At 50.7% G+C, this 23,684-nt stretch overlaps 1 protein-coding gene across 3 annotated transcripts in view; it reads left to right on the plus strand.

Moving 5' to 3' along the window:
• LOC105458293 (dystroglycan-like) overlaps window positions 1–23,684 on the plus strand; it is a 60,513-nt gene that overhangs the window by 26,866 nt on the left and 9,963 nt on the right. For 2 of the 3 annotated variants that reach the window (XM_011703483.1, XM_011703486.1), the window contains exon 1: window positions 742–1,224. The exons of the other annotated variant lie outside the window; for it this stretch is intronic. The gene's annotated coding sequence lies outside the window, so the exon portion shown is untranslated. Of the gene's footprint in view, window positions 1–741; window positions 1,225–23,684 lie in introns of those variants that run through there. 3 annotated transcript variants of the gene reach the window in all.

Below are 23,684 nucleotides of genomic sequence, written 5' to 3' on the forward strand. Positions count from 1 at the left end.
GAGGATTTTCTCCTGCTCTCTTAATCGAGACCGCGAGATGGGACCGGCTGAATTGCAGATGGGAGAGAAAGAGAAAGAGATACGTACCATCGTCGATGGCGAGAGAGTCGATAGCGGGAGGGGGCGAGAAAGAGAGACGAGTCTCGGAAGAGGGAGAGAGAGGAGAACGGTAAAGGATGCGCTCACTCTGCGCGAGCGCGGTTTGTCGCGTGTCGAAGAGAGACGGCTGGCTCCAAGGGCGCGACGAGGAGCAAACCCCCCTCCCCCTCGGCTGGTGTCGGTCGGAGAGAGATAGAGTCCACGTGCGAGAGAAAAGGAGAGATTACGCGTGTGCGGCGTATACATATATTCGTCGAAGGGAAACAGACCGACGGGATCGGGCGACAGCTGAGAGACCGTGCGAGAGAGAAGGAGGATAAAAGTGCGTATAGTATTCAACTGTAAACGGCGGTAGATGAAAAGAGATGACGCGAGAGAGAGAGAGAGAGAGAGAGAGACGGAAGGAATGAAAGAGCGAGAGAGGGAAAGAGAGCAGATTTCGCTTGTACAGCGGTGGCAATCCGCGAAGTGGAGCGAGATGCGGCGAGCGGCCGCGCGCGGGAGCGGGACGGAGATGACAATAGTCGCGGAGCGCTGCGCGCGCGGCGACGCGCACGGCGCGAGTAGTGGAAGCGTCGAGGAAGGGAACGCGGCGACGGGCGGGAGGAAGCCGTCGGGCGCCATACTGCCGTCGACCGTTCGTTCCGTACAGTACGCGCCCAGCGGTTAAGGCGGTTTTGTCGCGGGTGTCGCCGTCGCCGCTGCCGTCGTCGTCGTCATCATCATCTCGTGCGGTCCGTCGTTCCCTAACGTCTCTCTTTCTCTCTTGTACGTCGCGGTGGTGTCGCGCGACGTACGTACACACATACACACATTTCTTTTTTCGTCTCCCCTTCGCGCGCGCACACACTCGCCGCCGCGCCGACGCGTCGTCGCGCCGCTTCCCGGAGCGTCGCCCCGGCAATTTTTTTCCTCTCCTGCCCCGGTTCTCGACGTCGGTGCACGTTCCGCACGAGGATATACATATACGGAGGAGTGCGGGGGAGTCGCACAAGCCGGGTGTCGCAAGCCCTCCGCTCTTTAAACGGCAAGGACTCGTCGTTGTCGTCGTCGTAACCCGCCATCGTTCACGTCGCCGCCGTCGTCATCGTCGTCCCTGGCGGAACACCTGCGCACCGATACGAGGTGAGTGCGATACACCTGACACGGACGACACACGCACCGGGCGAGAGTGTGCGGAGCGAGACGGCGAGGCGGAGAGCGGAGCGCGACGTAGCCGCGTTAAGGTTAGGTGAGAGAGAGAGAGAAAGAGAAGAGCCGGTTGCGCTCGCGGATCGGATTCCGCGACAGCAACAGAGTCCGTAGCGGCGGTCCGGATCACGCGCGAGGTCGGTGGGTGCGTTTCCTCGATTTCGCCCGTCGTACGAAACGTGCCCGCCTGCCGTCGCGTCGCGTCGCGTCGTGTGTCTCTTCCCGACGGGGGAGCGTGCTCGTCGCTCTTACTTTCGTTTCCGCCGACGCGCTACGAATTCCTGTTGCCCGGAGAGACGAGAGACAGAGAGGGGAGGAACACGGGCAGATCCGCTCTCGTCGCGCCGAGAGCAACAAAGAGAATTCCCAACGACGCTTATAGCGATCCGCTTGCTAGCCGGAAGATAGTGATATCTGTACGCATATAGGTATAGAAGAGAATTGCTAATTTTAACTGTCGTGTCACTGTTTACCTTGAACGTGCAAGAATTATTACTTAAAATCGTTATCGGCGAGAACGGTTATCGCACCGCCCGAAAATTACGTAATTATATGCCTGGGCACTACTTTTCAAAACAACGTCAGTCTCCGATCGTGATTAATTAGTCGCGGATCACTCATTTCCGCCGTGTTTGCGATTGTAATAAAAATGCAGCGTGTTATTTGCGGTAGGGGCGAGGGAGGGGTACAGTAATGGTAGACGGAAATGTAACTGTAGACCGTTCTCTCGACTCGAACGGCGGCGGCGGCGGCGACGCGGCGGGGCGCTTTTAGGGTGCAGATGTTCCCCGCGTTTCGCCGAGGCTAATTTCGTCGACGGTGAATCTCGCGCGATCGAACGCGCGTGGGAAGACTGGGGGGGAGGGGGAAGGAAGGGTTGGGAACCGAGAGGGAAGGGAGAGGGATTTCGCGGAACTGAGGGCAGAAAGTGAGAGCTAGGTCGGGGAAGCGGAGAGTCCGGAGTGTTGGTCGCTCGGGGCGAATCAACGACGCGCTTGCGGCAGGCGAAACGAGATGTTCTCTCCTCGTGCAACGCCGGAGGTTGATCGAGGGAACTTCTTGCGTCGGAAGTTCACGCACAAGTTTCGCCATCGCGACTCCTTTATTTTTTTCTTCTCTTCGCCCTCCCTTCGGGAGTGGCGGGGGAGGTGAAGGGGGGTGAGGAATTAAAGGCCGCGAGGGAAAGAGTATGCCGGGTATGCTTGACGCTGTTAACGAGTTTCTTCCTTACCAAATTAATTCGAACCGGCTGATTTAATTCGAAACCTCCCTGGTGCACCGCTCGCGAGTATACTTCTTGAAGGAAAAATAAGAGAAAAAGAGAGAAGATGGAAAGGGGTTGGAGAAAGATGACAGGATCACATCGAAAGCGTTTATTTTATAAATATTGAAAGCTATTTATTTTTTGCGTGCATTACACGATGAATATGAAAATTACGGGATTAACAGTGACCATCACCGCCGCCGGCTTTCGTCGACGAGCGCCCGTTATTATTAATAGCTGTTTAATTATTAAAACTTTTGGTAGCATCATATCTCCATTAGGGAAATATACGCGCGGTGCACGGCGAGCTGCAGGGATGCTCCCATGCTCTCTCTCCCGCAATTTACAGCCGAATTATATCCCGCGATAAAAATGCCGGCGCAGATTATTTATCGTGCGACTTTCCACGAATTCGTATATACAGGTAGCAAAACCGTGAATTAACGTTCCAAGCGAGGTTTGCCCGAGATTATTGCTTTCGACGAGGCAAGACGACGCGCGTTAGGATCTCGTTGCTATTCACCGAGACGACCGTTTTCCCCCCGCCGCGCCGCGCCGTCAAAAGGCACATTTCCGAAGGTTCGTATGGGGCCGCCCTCGTCTCTTACGTGTATGCCTCATCGATGATGCACAGCCGCAGACGTTCCCCGGCGTTTAGGGGCCCAGGCGACACTGCACGACGGAGAGAGTCGCGGGTCGCCCCGTCTTACATTACGACCGTTTCCTCTCGCGCCCGCGGCATAAATTTCGAGTTCTCCGCCTGCATTATGCATGCCGCGCGATGCACGAAATATTACCATAAGCGATGGTGCGCGCCGCCGTCGCCGACGCGCGTACAAAGACGGATCGTTTTCCGCGCGTTTGCAGCGGCGCGACGGAGAGCAAAAGCATAAATCTTTGATCGTTGCAGTCAAAAATTGTGTGTCGGTTCCGCGCCGACCCGACTGGGCTTGCCCGCGAGTGCGCGGTCCCTGCAGGCGCACTCGCGTCCGACCCGACCGGCGATTTAGTTTGCAGCGGTGGAACTAAACTGGACGAAGTTATCGCAGGGAGCATCACGGTGCAGGGTGCAACCACCGCTGGGCACACCCCTCTCCGCCGTCCGAAACTTTAAATAGGCTTTACGACATTCTCTGTTGTCTCGACTTCGTCGAGAGTTTCGGCGCGAGGTTATATACCTGCGTGTGTGTATTTGTACGGTCCTCGACCGATCCCTTCGAATCCCTCGCGCATAGCCCAGATATCTTTGGAAAAAAAAAAATAAAGCTGAAAGCGCGCCGCGAAGAAGAATCGGGGCTAGAAATTTCGAGGAAGTCAATTGTGACGAAGGAAGAAGGATGATGGACCGGCTAGACCCGTTCGGAGCGGCTGCTGCACCCGACCTGCCGGTGTGATGTCAATGTGTTTCCCATTCCTCTTTCCTTTTATCGCGTTTGGGTCGGAACGATGAAATCGAACTCTTTGTTTGGTCGAAGAAAGAAATCCGTTCGTTCGTCGTCATACTTTTTCCACGTTGCGCCGACCAAACGGCGAGGCTTGATCGCGTGTCCCGCGATATGACAAAGAACCTCCGACGTTATTTCCGTGGCGAATCCGGGGCATTATTTCCCCGCTTTCTCCCGCGATCATCTCCCGATAATCGATTTTTCTCTTGTCGTAAAACATTCGCGGACACTCCTGTCGATCAAAAAGTGTCGAATCCGCGAAACCAATCGCGGATTCTGCAGGCTCCCCTGATGCGCCCTGCATTTCAAATTGTGCAAGAATTATTGTTACACTGCCACTAATGCGGGGAAATAGCGCATAATGTCCAGAGATTACTGGCGCTTTATTAATTCAGAGACTGCCGGGAATTATATAACGTAGAAATTAGCCCCGTTCAAGCCCCGGTTTGCCCCGATTTATGCATGTGCGCGAACCGAAACGCTATCGTGCGTAATTCGATTGGCTCGTGTACCCGCATGAGACGTCGACGCAGCTTCTTCACAGAGCCATTAACCGACTCGCTCTAATGCCGGGGCCCTCCCACGCTCCATTCACGACGAACGCGATCCTCCGATCCGCTCCCTTGAATTCCGCGATAAGATAAAGAAAGCCTCTCTTCCTCTGTCTTCCATTGTTTATTATATTTGAGCATGATCGTTCTCCTTCATACTTTAATCATTATGTTGACTCACCCATCATCTTGCCGACCGGATTCTTTCGGAATAGCGTTTCCTCGCGCCGCGTGTACGTCGTCTAGGGGAAGGGGAGGAATCTCGTTGAGATCTCCGTTCAGTTTGCTCGAGGAAAACATCCCGAGGGGATCGCTTGCGAAAATTTAACCGCTCGGCGAATTAATCGGTCTATCTCGTGCCTTCGCGCGAGTCCGCCTCTCGATTAATTTCGATTTAACCGGGGATGAATTTTTCGCCTCTCCTCCGCGGAAAGGTCCTCCGCGGCAATATTCTTATCTCCCGCACAATTAACATTAATGAAAAGCCATCGACGTGCAGCCACGCTCTCTCACGCCCGTTCATTAAGACTCGTTAGAGGCATACTGACCTCGCCCGGTCCCTCCCCAGTTGAGTTACCATGGCGCGGATCCTCCTTCGCTCCTTCTACCACGTTTGACATAATATATATCGTGTCAGATTGGAGGTCCGATCTGTGGAGAAGACCGTCTCCCTGCTCGTGTTCGCGCGATTAACACATGTTCGTGGCGACATGCTGCGAGGAGTACTCGCCGCTCGTTGAACTGAATGCGTCCGCAACAATTAGCCTCGATTTCGATCTTTACCGAATAGCACAGTGTTAATTAAAAAAGAAGAAAAAATATTTATTCGCTTTTATAATTTATACATTTCATTTCATTATATGTTCTTTCCTCGAATTATGTAATTATGTGCCTCAATTAAAAAATAAATAAAAAAATGTTAAAACTCGGTAACGTACGCTGTACGTTATAAAACGCTTCGACCCAGGTGCATCTTGCGTAATGCATATGTTGCGGAATATGTACGTTACATGAGCGTAAGTAACTTCTTAAAAGTGGCCCGTTTAATTCCGCAAAGAATTACCGGCCTCTGTGCTCCGAAAACTTTCGGCGCGTAGCCCTGCAAGGCAGGCAGGCAGGCTAATGGCATTTCAGCGGCATTTAAGAGGACACCGCTAACGGTGTCCTCTTGATAATGCCGGTCCGTTCTCTTAGCGTTTTATGGAGCGATACTCGCGCACGGAAATTCATCGCAGGCTTCTTCAGGGCAGGATACAAAGGTGGCGCATCGACAAACCAACCTCCTTCGAGTATCCGGTAGTATCCGAGCCATCCGGTATCGCGGTGATGATTGATCCATTTTTTTTTCCATGACGGAACATCCGCATTGCATTCGTCACGGTATTCGCGCGGTATTTCACCGGCGAATTTCAGCGCGCGTATTTTTTTTTCCGCTCTCGTCCTTCCACGCGCGCACATCAGTAATCGAAATTATTGCTGTATTAATGGAGCGGCGGATACCTCGCATAGACGGCGAATGTATTTCCGCCCGCGCGTAACTTCCGCACCGATGCTTATCGCCAATACCTTTCCGCCCGGGCGGCGGAATGAATCGCCGCGCGAATATTTTTCCCTCTCTCCGTGTCGCGATAAAATAACGTTATGTGTTTTTTTTGCCATCCCCCGCTCTTTCCGCTCTCCGGAAAAACTTCGCGACCGCCGCCGGGCGAAGGAGTACGGTGACGAGGGGTGGAGGGGTGCAGGAAGGGAGGGTTGCAGGACATATTTTTCGCACGGTGCAGAGCCCGCATCCTGGTCACGATTAATTAACCCGACCGTCGTTGGTCGAGCGTGTCCCATTTACGGGCTTAAATGGAAAATGGAACGCGACGGAGGCGGATATTCGTCCCGCGCTGTCAGGCGCGACAACTTGGCGGAAGAAGAGTGGATATCCGACAAATAAAAGCGCCCCACGGGTGGGGGGGGTGGAGAAGCCGCGCGGAGAGCCACCGGGAGGATCAGAAGCTCCGAAACTCAAATCGCTCTTGTAATCAGAACAACTGACGATTTCGATGATCTCGCCGCTTATACGGTTCTCGAATGCGAAAAAACGAGCTCTCGTGAAATGTTGAAATTGGAAAGGTACAATCTGTCCCGAGACCCGTTTATTTACCCACGGCCATCAAATTCCGTCAGCGCGATTTTCATCGCGATTCTCTCCACCACTCTCTTCTCCCCGCTCTTGTCGAAGTATCGGTTTCCGTTTTTCGAGTGCCTCCGCGGATATTGATTATAACGAGTAGAATATTCTTCTAGATGGGGTAATATTAAATATTATCGAAATACTTCATAATTTAATTTGTTATACATAGTTTTAAAGCACGTATATAATAGCATGCGGATTAATTAGCTAATTAAAAGAACACTGTGATTACTTATTATCTGTATATCAGGCAAATAACATACCTGGCTTCAGTGAGTGCATTAATTTATCGCTTTATTAAAATTTCATTTTAAAATATGAAAATCGCTATTGTTGTTCACGACGTGCGTGACCGCCGTGTCTGTCTCTCGACGAGCGTGTAACGCTCCGTTGTTTGCGCTTCAAATTTTCCCGATCCGCCTGGCAGATCAGACCTCCTCCGCGGCGATGTTTATACCTCGGCAGGGCGAGTGATTAACCGTGTTCTAATTACGATAACGTATATTTATCGCGTTGAGGAACGCACACACAAAGCTTTCCCCGGGCGCGCGCGGTAAAACACGACGGGGCTTACGCGATATTACGTGAGATAAAGGTTTGAATAGTCGTCCAGGAGAGATACACCGGAGGCCGAGAATTATCCCGAGAGCAGTGCGTTACGATATTTTCAGATGTGGAGGGAGTGCAGGGCTGGGCATACTGGCGCTGTGTTGTGTGGGAAAAGAAAGAAGCAAATGAGCGAAATTAACGAATGTGCGAAGGAACACGGTAATTTGTTGCGGAGCTTGTTCTCTCGTGTGTGTCATCTTCGTGTCCAGTATCTAGAGATCGACAAGGGCTCCGAAGGAAGTCGCGCCCACCCTCCCCCATTCCTGACTTCCGCTCGCACAAAGGCGACCTTGTTTTTCTCTTCGCGCTGTGTTCGAAAGAAGATGCACGTATCTTACGCGCGTTAAACGCCGCTGTGCGCCCTCTGATCGTTCGAGTACAGTCCGCCAGATTCGATCGAGAATCCTCTTCTTCTATACGGTTGTATTTTTCTTGACGGTATATTCGCCGAGACAGCGTTTCCCCCCCAGCGTAAAATTACGAGTTGACGACGGATAACGTTTCACTTCCTAGGGCGAGTGAAATGTTAGCCGCGATCCTTGGATGCTCCGTAAATTAAAATTGGGAAAAAAAATCTCCGCGCCGTGGCGAAGTTTTTTTTTTTAAACGAGGACACGACGGACGGCGCGGCTGCTCGTTATCGGATACGATAAAGCCGAAAGGTACATAAGGGTGGATATTATCCCATGGCTTAATGAGGCAAGATAACTAGTCCCTATTTACTTGCCCTTATTTACTTATTACTATTCGCCAGAGTTATCATTTTGTATAAAAAGGGACAAAAATCAAGAAACGGGAACGATATTTTGATGGATGTTTCTGCCGAGTGAAAAAGATACGTGGTGTATCGTGGGCGACGGGAGAAGAGAAGAGAACGCGAAAGTGCCTCGTCGCGGACTAGGCGTCGTCTTATTTCCTCTCCTTTCCTTGCCCCTTTCGAAAATCCGTCACGTCGAAAGCGAACCTCCGCCCGTATTTTATGTCACTTCCCCTAAATCACACGAACGAGCCACGTGCAAACGTCGAGCGAATATAGCCGTGCGATCGCGCGCGTTGCGCGTATATATATATATATATATATAATATATATGTATGTATGTATATGTATGTATGTGTATATGTATATGCGCGCGAGAAAGAGCTCAAAGTGCGTTCATAAAAGAGCGATTGTTCACGAACGGCAATGAGAAATGAACGGGGTCCACGAATTTCGGGACGGATGGGAAAATTCTTTAGCGGAATCGCTCCCCCGATCCGCCAGATTGCCGGGATTATTACGGATCCCGCTGGAGCCTGTCATTTCTCCCGGGCAAACCGGAGAGAGAGCCGGACGGAGAGAGAGCTCCAGGAATTTCAATGAGCTCCGCCGGACTGATTGTCCTCGATTTTAAACTGGCATGACGATCAGGAGCGAAATAGAAGTAATTTCCACCTTTGCTTCCGAGCATATTTTCGATCTTGGGTCCGTCCTTCGGATTGAATTTACGATTGACGCAATTGCTACTAACTTGTTATCGCGAACGTCGCATCGAAAGAAAAACAAAAACAAAAGCCCGCCGCGGCCGCGTATACGTAGCGAGCTGCCAGGTGTGTGGTGGACATCGGAGAGTCAATTATCGCGGCGCTTAGAAATCCATTTCTCTTGCCCCTCCCGCATCCGGCAGCACCGCGACGAGCCGCGCGGGGTGGCAATAATTCTCGCGCGAAGATCGATAAATATATCTCGCGTGCGCGCGTGTAGCTTCTTCTCAGTCATAAATCTCTCTGCAAGCAAAATATTGGCATTGCTTGTTAAGTCGCTCTATCGGACTCCGTAATCCCACACTGGATGTGTATATGTACGATCGATAAATTTCGATAATTAAGCGCGCGGCGTTAACGCGTAAGATTTCTCATCATCGCGCCCCGCCCGCACTAATCGACGAGATAGATGAGGAATTAAATTCACTTCTCGATATATCATTAAGTATCGATAACTAAATTTTATCGTTCGCCTCGTCGTGTTCGCCAAGAGGGAAAAATGACATTTTATTTAATGTTAAAAAAATAAAAAAGTTTGCGTATCTCGCGCCGGAAATTGATTGTTAAAAAGTTTTTGATAGATCTCTGGGACGCGAGTGCGATAACGGACGATCATCCCACTCTCGCGGAATCGTTTCTAGTTTTTTTTTTTTTTTTTTTTTTTATACAGCTGCGCACGGCAGAGCGAACGTTATATTGATTCACACCAAAAACGGAAGAAGTGTATAACATTGTGCGAATGTGCGGTGAATGGACTTCTCTCTCTCTCTCTCTCTCTCTCTCTCTCTCTCTCTCTCTCTCTTTCTCGGTTCACGAAGTTTATGAATGAGCTTGAGGAGCACGCTGAATGCGTGCGAAATGTATGTTAAAGCGTGGCATTTCCGACAGTGTTTATATGCATCTATACGTGTGCGCGCGCTGATTTGTTAACGTAAATTCTAACTCTCGCCGGTGCAGATTGATGACCGCGGCTCCGCGGAGGCACGTATTTACTCTGCGAGTTTAAGCATGAACGAAATCTTATCGCGACTGATAATAGGTGATGAACAAATAGAGGAAGGTAAACTCGCGATAAGTGAATCACGAGTACCCGGCTCTTTAGTGTCGGTTACATTACTGCTACGTGACGTAAGAGAAGAAAAATGTTTCTTACAATATTACTCCGTACGTCGCGGCGAAATTATATTTTCAAGGAGACTCGCACAGTCGTAATTTTTCACGAGCGGAATTTCGGGAGAGAGTCGCGAATTCGACCTTCGCACACACGACTCGCGTCTCGTACGGGATACACGCTAATGCTTGCATCCTGTCCTGTCGGCGACGACGTGGAGTGCAGAAATTGGGGAGATATCGACATTTCGACGCAGCCGGAGGCCACGTTAATGAAGAAATTCCTGAGGCGCTGTCGCTCAATCTCTTTGACAGTAACTGACAGCGTGGGCTGATATACATTCCCGCTGCCAATGAAGGTGGAAATTACCTTCTCTTTATCATCATTTCTCGCGAAGTTATCTTCACTCGCGTGGACTGATGAGAAAAGCGAAAGGTAAATTAGGCTTGATAATGTATACGAGGCGCGTTATTGCGTTAATTATAATGTCGAGTCGACGATCTTCAAAGTATTAATTTTATTTCATATTATATATTTTTTCTGTCTGTTGTTCGTTCGACAGGCATCAAATATCATCCCGACAAAGTCTATTGGTTTCCCCTCCCTCCCCTTCCCCTCCTCTCGTTTCATTTTATGTATTTTTTTTGCGTTTTACGCTTGTCCACCAACGCCTCGGCTCGCGCTGATATTTCACCCACGCGCGTTTTACCTACGCGCGTGCACGTAGCATAAAGAAATCGTTAATGGGGTGTATATGCATTGAATCGGGCTGAAATTTTTCCGGCGCTTTCCCGCGTCGATTGCCCCGATACGCGGCGCACGCGAAATGCCACGGCGAAACAAAGGTATATAGTTCCACGCTTCGGAGAATCGCGCGCCGCTAATCTCGATATAGGGGAGGTTGGCGCGTATCGAAAATACGGGAGGGCTGGGTACACGTTCTCGAGCCCGGGGTACTACGCTCTCTCGGTTTGTTAGTGCGTAAACCTGCCTCTCGGTTCACCGCCGGTGATTAAATATCGTCGAGTTGAAACGATCCGGGCTGATGCCTCGCGCATTTATTGGATTTCTGCAACGTTACGCCCCCCCCCCTCGACTCGGCGGCGTATCGACTCACATCGGAGTTAAATCGGCCAGATACTATATATATGAAAGTTCATATCGCTAAAGTTTCTCATAAATCTATTATAAAATTATATTTCACGAGATTCTACGTTTAGTTAACGAAAGCAAATTCGTATCCTGGGAACCAGGGAAGCGTGCACCGAGTTTCTAAAACTGTTTGACGCTCGTTTTCAAAATCGAATTCGCTGTCAAATTCAGAATTTATTCTCTGGATATCATCGCGATAAATAAGCGGTGCACGTCAATTTTTCCACGGTCAAGCCAGGGCAATGGCTCCTGTAACGTGATTCCTACATCGCGCAACCTATAGTTTACGCCCGCCATCACGCTTCTCAATTTCATATCGTGAAAGCGGCATCGGAGAGAGAGAGAGAGAGAGAGAGAGAGAGAGAGAAGGAAAGGGAAAGAATGGTGACGAGTTAGCTCGAGGAAATATCGCTCCCGCGCGCTCTAATGTGTTTCTTTTCGTTATACCGCTCGCAATTTCTCATTGTCAAAGTTTATAAATTTCACGAGGAGGCTTTTCGTCGCGTGGCGTCACGTCACTCTACAGGACATTTCAAAGGAACTTCCAAAATAGTGAGGCTTTCCCGTCGTGAAAGCGAGATATCCTATCTTTCTTTTAAAAAAGACGCTGCGGTATCATTCGTTACGCTTGGATGAAAATAAATAATCTCCCGGCACCTCTAAAGTATCGTCGAATAGCAAAGTATAGGTTCGACGATATCAGAAGGGGTAGGCACCTCGCCCGCTGGATAATTCAGCGTGCAATGATACGCTGCTCAACGGGGAACGCCGCGTTCCGGCTGCCTCGACAAAACGGTACCGCCGCGGCAGCGGCGGCCGCCGCTTCGATCGGTTCTCGCAGCTCTCGTGAAAATTTCACCGGTTTCCATCCTCCTCCGTGGATTCCCCCGAGCGATACCGCATCAAATATGGTACTGTTTCTGAAACATGCACGACGACGATCGTCCCCGTCCCACTTTTTCCCCTCACGTTTTCTCCTCGCGCGCGCACGTGGCGTTCACGGGAGCGTTCCTTATCTCGCGCGGTGCAATCTCTCTTCCGCCGTATACACCGTTTACAACTCGGTCGGTCTTGCGTACCAGGTCGCAGGTATTTACGGGATTACCCTGCGTTTCGGCGCGGCCAGAAAGGAGATCTCGCGCGAGCGATCCACAAAAACCGCTCTCGTCGTGCTGTACCGGGAGATTTACCGTCCGTTACACGGGACATTACGAGCGACGCGAAAAGTTTACCGAAATACCGACGACAGTTATGGGCGGTGACGTCAACGACGATGTTGTCACACGCACTTTTGAACGCGCAGGGAACGGGGTCATAAGATCATCATCGCGCGCGACTCGCGACAGCGTTCGCCGTCAATTTTGGCATAGCCCGACGTACGAGACAAATGAGACGTGAGGAACGAGAGGGGGAGGCATCTCCGCAGCATCTTGGGCGCGCCAATGCTTTTAGCGATGCGCCACGGCAACGTACGTATTGCGCGTTCCCGCGAGCGATGCACGGCCCGGCAGCGAATTTATTTTCGGGGGTTGATGCAAACCGGCTGCGCTCTCGCGCGTCACTTCTCTTCGGCTAACCACGGCGACGTTGCATATACATGAGGTCATCGCATATGGCGATAAAAACAACCGCAGCTATGCATCCGAGATGGAAGGTAGGCAGCCAGGATAGACGGAGGAGGTGACGGGCGCGCGAGGGAGGATGAGCAAAGGATGAATCACGACGGCCGATGGCGTATGCGAGAGCTATCGTGCCGAAGAAATTTCCCCGTAGGCTGCGATCGTGACGGAATTACCAAAATACGTCGTTAGTAACTGGAAGAGTCGAAGTTGGAGGGAGCGAGAGGGGGGGGATTGGATGAATTAAAATTAATATAAGTTACAATTTGAACGCGAAACTGCTCTAGGACTTTTCTAGCTTAATTCGACGCCGCGGAACGAAATTAAAGCATGAGAAGAGTGAGAGCTTTACGCAACCTCGTTACGGCGTTATGCGCACAAAAATTAGCAAGTCCGCGACGCTAACAGAAAGCGCGCTCGCGCGCGCGAGCGCGACCGTGTAGCGTGTAACTGCGTTTTAGATGAGGCGACTAATGATAGTGATTAACGGAAAATCGTAGCGCGAACGTTTGCCGCGTTTGTAAGCGCGAGGGAAAGACAGCTGAAACATTTGCATTATTACATTATCGTTGCTTAGCGGCACACGCCGCGATACACGCTTACTCTATTAATAGGTGGACTACGCTCTATTACTCTTGATTAAGCCTATTGCCGGGCCAACGGCATTACACCGTAACGCATTCCACGCGGTGCAGGCTTGCAAACGTTATAATTGGTGTACTCGGCGCGCTTGTGCAGCAATGCGCGCTACATTTTTCTCCCCCCTCCCCCTCCTCTTTCTCTCTCGTTTTGAATAATTATTAGATCCGCAAATATGACTTCTGCCGCGTAACGCGCAATTTTAACGGAGATACAGTGCTGTTTTTGTAAAGAGCGTTGTTATGTCTACATTTTAGTTTAACTCTTTTTTTTTTTATATATATTTCGTAACACGTGTTTCACGATGTAATGTAAACTTTTGTAGATAGCTGGAGGGAAGATAAAAATGTCGGTTAAAAATGCCGTCGTCCTCGTCGTCGTTGTCGTCGATGCCAACGGCATCGAACCTCGTGGCAGGTACGATAATGAATTGATCCTGAAGGATCACTCGGGTCTTGCGAACGTAAATGAGATTACGCTGTATTATGCGAGTCCCTCCGTACGCGGCGCACAGCCAGTACACGGAGAGGAATACGTCGGTCGGGCCCATATGGAGGACAGAAAAGAGGAATCACTGATTGTGAGAGACATAAAGGGACGACAAATGGGGAGGGACATCGGACGCCCTAGGTCTAGATAATCCTTCGAGATGGAGAAAAGGAACACGGCCCTGGTATGTCGAGGGAGAGCAACCCAGGCCTCCTCAAATAAGCCTTGTCCCTCGTAGAATTTCCCACGTAATACGACACACGCACACAGGGAAATGTTCAATGTCACGGGTTGAGGTCCCTTTTGCGTGAATTACGAAATTGGCCGACGGTTTATTTGGCCGGGAACTCGCGCGTCAAACCGCGTATCATTATTTTATCAATTGTAATAAGTATATATATATATATACGTATACATATATACGGGACGAAAACTCGTGGCGCGCTCTTTTCTGCGAAAGTGCGAAACGATCGGGCGGGTCCGCTTCATTTTTTTTCCTTCCCTCCTCTCTCTCATCTCCCGATGCATAAGATCTCAAGTCGAGTTGTTTCGTGAAAGCAGCGCATTAGCACGTAACACATGTCGGACTCCTCGAATCGGGGGCCCGTCCCTCCGTCAAGTTTTTTGTCGGCGACCTGCATTAAGCCGCCCGCCCGCGCGCGGCGCGGCGCGGCCTCCGAGGAAATCGAGTTTGTATCTCTCCGCGACTTACATGTGCCGCCCGATCATTGCCGGGGCCGGGGAGACGATTCCGAGAAGGAGCACACTGCGGCCGTTTGTCCGCGAAGTGCCGGCCGATCGAACGGTAATTATGGCCCGCAGTAATTACGTTAATTACACGACGCTCACCGTCGGGCGGCCCGAGAGGGTAGCGCCGGTGTGCCAAAGCGAATCAGATGTTATATAGGTATACGTGCATGATGCCGTTCGTACTAAGCTGTACGGGGTTAAGCGTCGCGGATGACGGGGGACGATATAACGACGAGAATGACGACGATGACGATAATGGCATTTGTTGGACGTGGGGGGGAGAAGGGCGCGACAATTAATAGCGGTGAGAGGAGCAGCGCGCCGCGCTACGATTGCCGGGTGCCAATTCACGCCGGCGGAGACTCGCTCGCCGGTAATTAATGCGACGCACAAAACGGGAAAGGAAGATGGCGCCGTCGAGCGCGTATGACTGTTGGGGGGCTTTCGAACGAAAACTATCCAGACGGCGCCCCGTTGAGCGACATACTCCCGCGCGCGTTTGTATACGCGCGTAACTTAATAACGGCACGGTAAATAAATCGCTCCCCCACGCAACCGGCGCCGCTCGACAAACGGGTATTCAAACGCAAACGTCAATGGCGACATTAATTTCGTTTCACGGCGTCGACGAGTGCACGTTGTTTTTTTTTTTTTTTTTTTTTCCCCAATGGGTTTGAGTTTTTCAACGACATTCGCGCTTTTCACACGATTTTCCATGTCGACCGTGTTAGTTATATACATTTACACGAGCGCTCTTCAACGACAGGCGACCTGATGTGTGTGATATTCCCCCCTGTAAACAATTCGCAGCGAATACTAATCGCGCCGCTGGCTAAACAATGAGTGACATCATGTCACAGATTTAGATTCAGCGCGAACAAAACGGAAGCCCCGCTTTATCGAGCTGTCCCGATTCGAGCTCACGCATCATTTGCTTTCACGGCTATAATCACCGCTCAATCTTCACGCGCCCCCCTCCCCTCCCGTGATAATGGACAGTCGTAACTCGTACAAATTATTTGACATTCCAGTGATAATTATTAAGCCACTCCCGAGGTTATCGCGCGTGTCGCACGATTTGATATCATATAGCGCGCGATATTGGCACTCGATGGCCGACGCAGCAACGAACGAATTTTAACGTTTTCGTTGCGAGAAAGGTATCGCGAGAAATACGAGAAACGCGACTACGGAGAGACGGAGAGACGCGAAAGAAATACAACGGTGGAAATGGCGGCGAGCATAAAGAAAGTCTGGCACTAAGTACCGAGTGAAACGCGAGCGTAAGAAACGCGAGGGTGGCAAAAGGGCGGAGAGGGCGAGAAAGGATCGAGCGAGGAAAGGGGCGGATCGAAGAGAGCCGGAAGGTACGAAAACGAAGGCTGCATGAACGGGCGAAAAAACCGTACGTATGAGGTTCGTATATAGGGGGCGACCAGACACCGCGTTCTTTCTCGTAAACATAAACTCCCAGCCGAGTCCCGACGTAAGACATAAAACGCGTAAAAGAACGGATGGGCCGCGCCTCCCACAATGCCTCCATTCACGAGAGAGGTTCACGTCGCCGTTGTTATCACACAGCGCGCGGTCGAACCTCCGCGACCTGGAGGTTCTCTTAACTTAGAGGTTGAATCTCCGAAGGCTGATGGCAGCGCTCGAGAAAGACCGACGACGACGACGGCGAGCGCGATCGAAACGCGTGAGAAACGGGCGATGACGCATCCGCGGGGCATGCACTTTGCGAAGCTCGAAGATGAGCGAATCGTAAAAAATCTGATTTACCGGGAGGAGTTCAACCGTGTTTTGAGGACGGTGATGAACGCCCTCGACGTCCAGGTCTGACGTCCTAAAGATGTCCCGACGTGCATGCACGCTCGAAGAGCGTGGAGAGAGGTGGACCACCTCGCGACAGCTTCGCGAAGAGCCCATGTCTCTTCGCGATGAATCAGCGGGAGGCTCGGGAGATATGATTAACTGCGGCGGATATTAAACGAATGCAGCAGATTGCGCAACGGCAAACCGTGTGTAAGAGAGAGTCGTGTTTAAGCGACGGTTACACCAGACCCCCGTTTATTGGTTTATGAATCACGACGACGGTGGCTTACGCGCGTCCGGAAGAAGATTAAGCCGTTAAATAAAACGTATCCCCGTCTATTAATCTTCACTGGTTAATTACGATTTACACAGTCGTCCGCCGCGCGACCGGCGCAGCGGCGGCGATGATCCGCCGCGCGTCCGCTTCGCGCGAGTCTCTCTCTTTCTCGGTTATCGCGCTCTTCAATCTGCGCCCGGAGTCATACGGTGAGCTCGCGTAAAACAAATATTTCTTTCTCTCTCTCTCTTTCTCTCTCCCCCGATGCCCTCCAGCCATAGAAATAAAGCCGTGACATTTACCGCTGTACCGTTCGTGCAATGGCCGGGGCAGAGGAAATTTGTCCAGGCGGGACGATCCTCTTTTTGTCTCCGCCGCGCCGTCCCGGTGCAACGAGCACGTGGCCGAACTGCACAATATCTCGCAATAACGGTGAGTACCGGTGGGATGGCTGTACGTTTATCCAGCGATATGTCCCGCTCGCGCGCGACATTGTCGATTTTCCCTCCCCTTTCTCGCCTTCCGTTCCATTCGCACGCGGGTCACACACCCGTGAAGACCACCGAGCGGAATCGTATTTCGGAGAGAGGGGGAGAAGGGCGACCGGTTTGCGGCCGTCTCTTTTTTTCCCTTTCCTTACGCGGCTTTTGGATAAAACTCCCCGGCGGTATCTGTCAAAAATTATTGCGACTTTTATCGGCCGTAACGCGAACGAGATAACGTCCGAAGCACCTCGCGACTCCATCACTTCAGTTAACGTCTGATTTACTTCGTTTTCGTGTGTTAACGTCGGGGCTATCGCGGACATTTCACGTGCGCGGATGTCGGTGATGATCCGCCGGGCTCGTATCGTCGGAGTTTATAACTCGCGAATCTGATGAAATATCGTATTTTACCGCCGGCCGTATATGGCTCATTTCCTGATTTGCTTAACCGCGCGGCGAGATTATAACATGAGATTTTTTTTATGAAACTTTTGGAATCATATTACCACACGTATATTCGAGAGTTTTCAGCTCTTCCGCGGATATTCGTATATGCAGTATATAGTATACAAGTCCGGTTTGGATTTACAAGAAACCGAAGGCCGTTTAATTACAAAGTCTAAGGCGCGAGCAGTTTTTGTCGAGAATAAATTTAAAATTCTCTAATCGATTATTCCTTATAAAACGGATCAACAACTATTGTATTTGCAAATGAATGCTAATCCGCTTTGTGTTTTACATTAATAGCACACAAAACATTGCGTCATGCTCTCAAGAGCAAGAATACTTGGGTAAATATTCAGAGATTTGTAGAAAACCGTACGTTCTTCTTCCGCGCTCGCGTTACGTTCTTTTACACAGAGAAAATCTCGTCCAAAGGATTAAAAATTATTCCGGGGGATAGAAAATTCTCTCTCCGGACCTGCACGTTCGTTCGGTTTTTCTCTCTTTCTCTCTCCCTCTTTCCTGTTTTGCCCTCGTAATGCTCACCGTCGCGTCCGCTCCCCCCGCGCGGAGCGCTCCCCCGGGGCACCTCGATTCGCGCGAATATATGCAAATGCAGTCTGTCAATATCCGAGTTCACGAGCGGATATAAAAGGGCCCAACGCCTTTCTCGACGTCTCCCTCGACTTATACACATCGGCGTTTGCATAGCGACAGGTCGGGGGTATGATGCTGCCATGAGAAATTCATCGATGCTCGGGGGGGGGGGAGCTCGATTTTCATTTCGTCCAGCATCCGGAAAGTATAATATTTTCGCCCTACATATTGAAAACCGGTCCAATATCCCCTTCGTAAAAGAGCTCGTCTTCTTCACGACGCCGATGGCTCGAGAGTAGCTCTCTCGCAAGTGCCATTCGGGAGGTATTTTTTTTTCTTTTTTTTTTTACTTAAAACTGATCTCCGTCGATCGCCTATCAATTCTCGTTACACTCGCACCCCATGTTAACACAAAAATCGACAAAATCCTGTCCGAAACTCCATTCGCTCTACGTTACAATCGCGACCATCGAGAGAAATTCAAAGGAAAACAAAAAAAAAAACAGCGAGCGTTCTCCTGTAATATAAACATACCTGTGTATTTTATTTATTGCTTCCCGTACAATATTTAAACGTGATTCGTTCGCCCTTAAGCGGAAGCAGTAATTTGATTGTTGTTGCCCCTGCCCGCTGAAACCGCGGCACAATAAAGAGCGTAATGAATTTTCGTTTCACATGTAACGGACTATGCCGAGGCATAGAACCGGAGGAGGAGCGCCCGGGCGGTACGTTATTAATTTATTATTATGCCATGCAGAAAGAGAGAGAGAGAGAGAGAGAGAGAGACGGAGTGCCGAATTTAGCCGGGCAGAATGTCCGCGCGCGCACACGCGGGTCGTCCCGATACAAGTCGTACTCCCGCTATCACGCGGTAACACGCGATTGCTTTATTAACGGGATCCTTAATCCGGGCCGAGGAAAACTTTCAGTACGTCTAAAATAATCCTAAACTAATCTGTCAAGATCTCTGGCAGACGTTGCGAAAAGTTAACGACATCCCTCTCCTCCGTCTCGAATCCCCGTCCGTTCACTTTATTATATGTATTACAATTTGATATAATATATAAAGTTACAATATCTTAATTTCATAACGCTGACATTTCGCTTCGTTTATTCGCTGACAATTATAAAATTAAAAGAATGGAGAACCGAATCTGTCAACTCGGAATCTCTGCTGCGTAACGTAATTACGCGTAATCCCAAGCAATATGATTACGGAGAATTTTTAGCAGTTAGCTGTTTCGCCGCCGCGCTGTGGCGCCGCCATTGTTTCAACCCCCGGACACACCGGTGTGCGCGCGTCCCGTCGTATTTTGCATTAAGCGGGCCGAGAGTGCAGAATGGTTTTACCTTATCCCGTGGGACAAGGAGTTAACTCCTGAGTGTTTATGAAACAAGCTAAGCACGGTCGAGCTTTATTAAATCCACTTTATGATTTAATTCATCCGTCGCTCCCGACAGGTGGAAGGAGGGCGCGCATTAATGATTTTTCATTGGTCCGGAATGTTGCCCATCCGCGTGCCTTCCCCAAGTAAATTAATGCGATCACGAATATCTTGTGTTGCCCCGCTCGCGTAACGAAACGCGCCGCGCATCAATTTTTCGTTCTGGCAATTTTAACGACGTAACTTTACAGGGCGGAAGGGGCGAAAGGGCGGGGGGGGGGAACGCTTCGCTTCTAAAATATTATGTAAGATACTAATCCCCTGCAGCTTAAACGGTCGAGAAATTGTTGTGTCGACTGAAAGCCCCGAAAGCCCCGGGCATAACTTTCTTTTATTTCCCGGGAGTTCAACGGTTTTTCCACTTTGTCCCCTTTTCGCCGGGACGTGAGTCGCCAACTTTTGCCAAAGCCATTTTCCTCTCTCGCGAGCACGCGGGATATTTTGTTTAGCGTCAAGTTTCCGCGTCTCGCTCCCCGCGAGAGAAAGAGAGTTCAACCTCCTTGGTCGTTCTATTCGCGGAGCTCCGAGGGAGCGCGGTGTGCCGCAGGTCGGTTCGCGAACAGAATTCTCACGTGACTGCTGCACGGGCCGAGAGACTTTGCGGTATTAAAGTCTTAAGATACACTTTGCGCGGGGCAACTCGAGATTTTTTTTACAACCGTCGCTCTTCCCATTGAATAACGCGGCGCGATCGAGCGTCCGCGCGTCTGACTCACCGTGCGAACTTTAGCGAACCGCCGCGTGCACAATTACACCGCGTCGCGGTAATTAAGATCGTTCTCGGCGCATATGGGTAGTTTACACGCAGAGAGAGAGACCGAGTAAGTAAGCGACGTGTATCGCGTTACTTCCCTTTGCCCGAGATGGTCGCCGCCGCTCCGTCGCGATAGGAGTCCCGACGCGCCTTATTCGCGCTGCGCATGCAAATATTTGTCGCGAAGCCGCCGCGTATTCGCGCTGAATTGGCGCGAGAGCGAAAATCGGCGCGGTGCAGCGTGTCGTCGTTGTCGTCACGCGTGCATGCGTGTATCGTTGCCGTTTTCTGGAACGCGCTCATTTATTAATCCGTCCGATTTGCGACTGGACGAGCGCTTTTTAATTGTTCAGTTAAATTCGGTTTAACATGTACATTTCCGGTCGAATAAAATATGCCGCTCGCCGAATGAATGTAATTAACCGCGCGTCACTTATTGCGCGACATTTTGTTGCCAGAGGGGAATGGTGCCCCGCCACACGATTAACGCTAAAACAGGATGTTATTTTCAACATCGAGTCAAAGGAGGGTCTTTTGGCCTCTATTTCCCGAGACAGCAGCAGCAGCATCTGGAAGAATAAAGGCTGTGTAAACGTTGGCTTGTGTGTACACGACTCACGAAAAGCGGTTATCGCGACAACATGACACCCGGGGCAGCCGAAACTCGTTAGGAAGGCACGACGACGCCTCTCCCTAGCTCGATCGAAGTTACGATCATTTTGCGGCGGGAATTTCTCGACGCGGGAAAAATGCAGTGAGAGACGCGATGTTACACGATGGACAGACGACGATTGATATATTATTGACCGACTGCCATCGCGGTTGACTTGTTCGCGAGCGTGAATCATGTGCATAACGATGTTGCGTTACGCAACGGAGCGTTGCTAACGGGGATAAATGCGCCAGTGATACGATATCTATAATTAGAGCCGGTCCCAAGTGTACGTCGATGCCGACTGTCGCATACCATTATATTCGCTGCGCGCAGCGATTATGCTCGCCGTTATTATGTTTTTCTTCTATAGCGCTCGGAATCGCTCTCGTTCTCGAGGAAGAATTTCGAAAACGAAATCTACCTGTGTGCATACCACGAGATAAGATCTTTCTCTCACCGCCATTAGTTTTTTTTTCCCCTCGATGTACCCTCTTATTCGAAGATACGGTAGAATCTGGAGCGAGAAAGGAAATTCTACGCGGTGGCGAGCGCGTCGCGCTTTAAATTTAGATCACAAGGAAACCCGATGATATCCATACGACGCGCTCTCCGACGTCTTTTAAAAATTGCATTCCCCGTACACTCAGTGAGAGCCCTGGGACACGACGATGTTTAAACTTTCAGAAATAACTATCAGCGTAAAGTTAACTGCAGCCTCGTTTTTATACGTACATCTCGGCGCCGGGATTCGGCGAAGTCGCTCGTAATAAATAACATTGCTGCAGTATTATTATACATTTTGTAGAAGAACGTGTTCCTGTCTCTCTCTGTCTCTCTCCTTTGATACTTCCCACGATGTTCGCGCAAAGGCGATCAACGGAGGGGCGCACCTTTTCCCGTTCACGACGAGGCGGAATTCGTATCGCGTCTCCGGGCGCGTCTCGTCTCGGTGATACGCTCGCGTGGGACAGCATCGATTAATCCGTTTAAGGTCACTGACTCACGGAAGAGACCTCTGTGTGTGAGCGGCGACTTCCGAGAAAGGAAATAAAATGCGTGGTGCGCGACGACGTTATCATCAATGAACTTAACGGGCGGTGTTGTATATGAATGAACTCAAAAGCGCAAGTGCCCTTCTCCACCCTCTCTCTCTCTCTCTCTCTCTCTATTTAGCGGCAACGCCTTCTTACGGCGGGAGAAATACGCGCGCGGGTCGGAGGACCTTGCGCCGCGCGCGTGTCGCGCGGGATTTGCGGTGAACTAGTTACAAATCCAAGGTACACGTGTTAGGGTCGGCGCGCTCAATGAGCCGCGACGCCCCGAACTCGCGCCCGCGTCTCGTTTCTCCGGATTACGAGGGGATGCTATCGATTTCCACGTTCCTTATGCACTTCCGTTCGGCGCCCCGGTGTGTGTCTATCGGCCTCCCCGTCCCCCTCCACCCCTTCTTCGGTCACCGCATTCTGTTCCTGCATTCGTCGCACGCGTGTCTCGCGGCGACGGGCACGTTGCACCTGCCAGCAGCAGCAGCAGCAGCAGCAGCGACGCATTTGCGCTCTGCATAGTGCATACCGTGCAGGCGGCGCGGCGCGGCGCGGCTGGAGGCAAGGTCTCGAACGCGCGGCAGACTCCGTCGCGCGTGAATGGAGGAATGATTATACGTATACATGTACACGGGTCTCTCTCGAAGGCGCATAGGATATACGAAGCGTCATCGAAGTGTGTCAGAGAGTGTGAAAAATGTTACGCGTCGGACGGTCGCCCGCGACAGATTACCAATGATATTTCATTGCTCGCGCCATATTATTCTCTCGTTCCTTTTATCCGCAGCAACGAGAGTTTTTCACGCGCACGTAGCGCGCGCGATCGGAGTACACATGCATTGCACATGTTACGTATAACTGTCTATAAATGTGTTTTACTTAAATAATCGTATCCCCGGAATTCTCTAGAGAGACAGCAGAGGAGGAGAATCACATCAATCGCGCGTTCGCCGGACAATCAAGCAAGCGCATCCCGCGTTCGAACAATCGAACAATCGGGCATCGCGTTATTCGATCGTTAAGCTTTGATAAATACTCCGGTCTCTCGGTATTGCTGCACGGTATTGCGACCGTGAAATCGTATTAAGCCCGGCGGCGCGGGAATTCGCGACGCCGAGGGTTGGACGTATGCGCGATCGTTTTGCAATCCCTATTGTGATAAACGGTTTCTCCCCTCTGTTCTCCCTACATTTCGCGTTCATTTCACGCGGACTTTTTAAACTGTTTGTCACCGGACGCGCACTGCGTTCACACCGAACGTGCGCGATGTCACGACCGCGCGCGCGCGCGCGCGCGTGTCGTCCTACAAAAATCACCGCCGTGCGCAAAAACAAACCGTGTCGTGTGTGCGACATCAAGATTCGATATTCGTGTCACGCGACGCGAGGAAAATCCGCTCGTTAAATAAATAACTTGCTCGACAATGCCGCGCGAAGAACCGAGCAAAAGTAAGTATCTACCGCGCCGCTCATATAGTTCTGCGTCCATAGTTTCTGTTGCGCGACAGACTCTTCGGAGATTTATTATAAAATCATGAGATCGGAAGA

The sequence above is a fragment of the Wasmannia auropunctata genome, unplaced genomic scaffold (genome assembly GCF_000956235.1).
Source record: "Wasmannia auropunctata unplaced genomic scaffold, wasmannia.A_1.0 LD334549.1, whole genome shotgun sequence".
Taxonomy (NCBI): domain Eukaryota; kingdom Metazoa; phylum Arthropoda; class Insecta; order Hymenoptera; family Formicidae; genus Wasmannia; species Wasmannia auropunctata.